The 3,352-nt window shown below is 45.5% G+C and overlaps 1 long non-coding RNA gene across 1 annotated transcript; it reads right to left on the bottom strand.

Annotated features, from left to right (window-relative positions):
* Window positions 1–1,001: 1,001 nt before the first annotated feature.
* On the bottom strand, window positions 1,002–2,969 carry LOC142701594 (uncharacterized). The gene is made up of 3 exons (XR_012866933.1): window positions 1,487–2,969; window positions 1,297–1,402; window positions 1,002–1,213 (listed from the first exon to the last, which is right to left on the bottom strand). It is a non-coding gene; the product is annotated as an uncharacterized LOC142701594 (long non-coding RNA).
* Between the last annotated feature and the right edge of the window lie 383 nt (window positions 2,970–3,352).

Genomic DNA, 3,352 nt, shown 5'->3' with positions numbered 1-3,352 from the left:
AAGAAAGCCGTGCGAGGACTTGTTTTCTGCGTAACGAACTGCAGTTTCGATCAGCACCATTGTTAGGTACATGCCACTTCTTGATCTCTTTTCATTCCATTTTTGGAGGGTGAAGTGACATTTTTTGATTCTGGTACGGTTTATTATCAGGCTATGTCCACACTGAGTTTTTTTAAAGTCAGAAAACTCTGCCTCAACATTCCGTATGGAATTTTGAGGCAGGTTTTAATCTGCCTGCACGCCGTTTGCCACGTTTTTCGCCCGCGTACGTAGCGGGCAGTGGGCAAAAAACTCTGCGAAATACGCTTTCTCTGCTTCCCATTGATGTCAATGGGAAGTCGGAGACGTAAACGCCTGAAGATAGGGCATGTCGCTTCTGTTTACCGCGAGACTGGTTTTCCGCTCGCAAAAAAAACTCCTCCGCCTCCCATTGAAATCAATAGAAGGCATTTTCGGCCGTTTTTTGGCGCGTTTTCCGGCACTGTTTCCGTGTAAAAGAAAAAACAACACGTAAAAAAACTCAGTGTGAACTGGCCCTTATTTTGTTTTTACTAAAACAGATGTGGCAGGAGAGGAGGTCCGCTTTAATGGGGGTCTATCATTGCTAGGGGGACACTTATGCTGCATTTCGGGGTAAAACGTTTGGACCGAGCAACACATTACCGCAACGTGTAAACCCAGCTTTGCATAGGCTGAAAATCCCGGACAACCAATTTACCCCCCACTAATGCTGGAGGTCCCCGGAGATGATCAGATATTGATGGTGTCGGAGATTCCCTTTAAGTGCGGAGCATGAAGATTTTTTTTAACATTTTTCGCCCACGAATGCAAAATTGTAGCAAAATACGCAGCAGTTTCACAAAACTGAACACCAGAACTCCGCATTAACGGCTGCATGGTTTAAATAAATTGTGGAAAGAAAACCCGACAAAACCGCTAAGCGCGAGTGCCCCGTAAAATACAGATTCCCAGGATGATTGCCCAATACAAGAGTGAAAAAGTTTAAAAAAAATAATATATGTTTATTGTAGAATGTGGTGGAGTTGCTGTGCTGTGTTTTGTGGCGCCGGCCCTTTAACAAGCGGTGATTGGTGAGATGAAGAGCGGGGGGGAGGGTCCTTCTTCTCACGTGGATATGGCCGTCAGTCCACCTTTACACAGCTCAGTCCTGGATCAGAAGAGACTGGGACGTTTCCCCATTTTTTTGTCCAATCTTAAAAAAGAAAAAAATATTTTTTTCACAAAACCTTCACCACCAGGAAAAGCTGAAGACGGAGCAGAGGACGTCAGACTTACCGGATCTCGCTTCTGTTCTGCTCGTCACTGCTTCTCAGCACTGGAGGAGTCTTCATGGGAATTTCAGATGGTTTAGGTGGTAAAGGCCACGATGTTGGGGTGACAACTGCGAAAAAAAATCAGAAATTGAGTGCCCAGGCGGCTGTAGAAGAGATGTGAGGGGAGAAGATCATCAGTGGACGGCACTTACCTCACCTAAAGATGGTGAATGGGCCCTAAGTAAAGGATGGAATTAAGATGGCCGCTTTCTCTCCCGGGAGTTTCGGGACCCTGATGGTAAATGGGCCCCAAGCGACAGATGGAATTAAGATGGCCGCTTTCTCTCCCAGGGGTTTGGGGCCCTGATGGTAAATGGGCCCCGAGTGGCAGATGGTACTAAAATGGCCGCTTTCTCTTCCGGGGGTTTGAGGCCCTGATGATAACCGTAGCCCCCGAAAGGTCTTCCATTTCCACATCATCAGGAAATTGGCGTCCGCCAATTTCCATTTTGTCACCCTCATCCTCCACGTCCTCCATCTCCACATCATCCGGAAACTGGCGTCCGCCAACCTCCATTTTTTCGTCTTTGTCCTCCACGTCCACCATCTCCACATCATCCGGAAGCCGGCGTCCGCCAACCTCCATTTTCTCTACAGTACTCATCTTGGAAAACGTCTTCACCAACATCCTCTTCTTACGCGACACCTCCATGATGAGAGCCAGCAAGAGAAACTGACACCGTGGTCAATGTGTGACCCCAATTTATAAACTTTCTGATGTCATAACCGGTTGGCCATTATGTGGAAACGGAACACGTCCAGATTACAGGCCACGCCCCTCATGACATCACGCTCAGGTTCTTCACAGTGCAGAGAAATAGAATCTGCCCACATTCTGGATGACATCACAAGAAGCGTATCCCAGTGAACCGTTACACCCGAGTGGCCATATAAAATGTAATATGGTACAAGAATACAGGCAGGAGGGTCACACTACACCCTCTGGGGAGGTTTCTATCACCTCAAAGAATTCCCAAATCAATGTGGTCAATTCCACAGACTTTCTAAAATGTAGAATCGCACCCATAAAACATACAACACAGGCATTTACATACGTGTTCATGGACTCTCCCGCAAAGTGGTGTAATATGTGACCCCATAGAAAAATCGCTCAATGTTTTTCACCCATTGGCAGCCAACGAATGTGATCCCCGGCCGCCGATGGGTTGTCAGTTTTTTCCATAAATTATTTTTTATTTTTAACAAGTGAAATAAATACACATATATGGTATCGCCGCGATCGTGATGGCCCGAGCAATAAAGTTAACACAATATTTAAAGTGCATGGTGAAGACCATAAAAAAAATCTGCCCCCCCCCAAAAAAATATATCATAAAAGTTAATTCATATAATATATACACACAAAAATGGTGCCATTAAAATACAACTCGACCCGCAGAAAACAAGCAAACATATAGTGACGTCGACGGAAAAATACAATAGTTACGGCTCTGGGGAAACTGCGATGCAAAAACAAATTATTTTTGTTTTTATTGTGCAAAGGTAGTAAAATATAAAAAACCTGTACATATGTGGTGTGACCAGAATCGTAGCGACACGCAGAATAACGGTAACGCCTGAATATCGCTCAGTAATAAATGGGTCGTGTGGGATTCATACTGATCGGCTTATAAGACGCGTATGTAACTCACTCCAGCCAATACTGGGTGCTGAGCGGAGCGGAAGTCACGTCCGGTTACGTAAATGGTCTATATTCATTGTTTGCGCTCCCAGTAACCGGTAAAAAACGGAAGTGACACAAGCATGTGAAAAAGTCCGATATGTAGAAGGGGCTCAGGCTGTTCTGTTATGCTGCTCAATCCAGAACAACGAGAATATCGGAAGAGCCAGATCCATCACATGATGCAAACCAATGGCACCAAAAGAAATCTACTGACGTTAGTAGTTTCCGTCATTTTGACGGATAAAGTAGAGCTGCGTGTTGCGCTATCGTGTCCAGCAAAAATGACGGAATCTGTGGCGGAGCCTCCGACACAGGTGTGAACAGGACCATTGAG

This window comes from Rhinoderma darwinii, unplaced genomic scaffold, assembly GCF_050947455.1.
Source record: "Rhinoderma darwinii isolate aRhiDar2 unplaced genomic scaffold, aRhiDar2.hap1 Scaffold_2141, whole genome shotgun sequence".
In the NCBI taxonomy this organism is placed as follows: domain Eukaryota; kingdom Metazoa; phylum Chordata; class Amphibia; order Anura; family Rhinodermatidae; genus Rhinoderma; species Rhinoderma darwinii.
The sequence above is the reverse complement of the archived record's forward strand: the minus strand, read 5'-3'. Positions and strand labels throughout refer to the sequence as shown.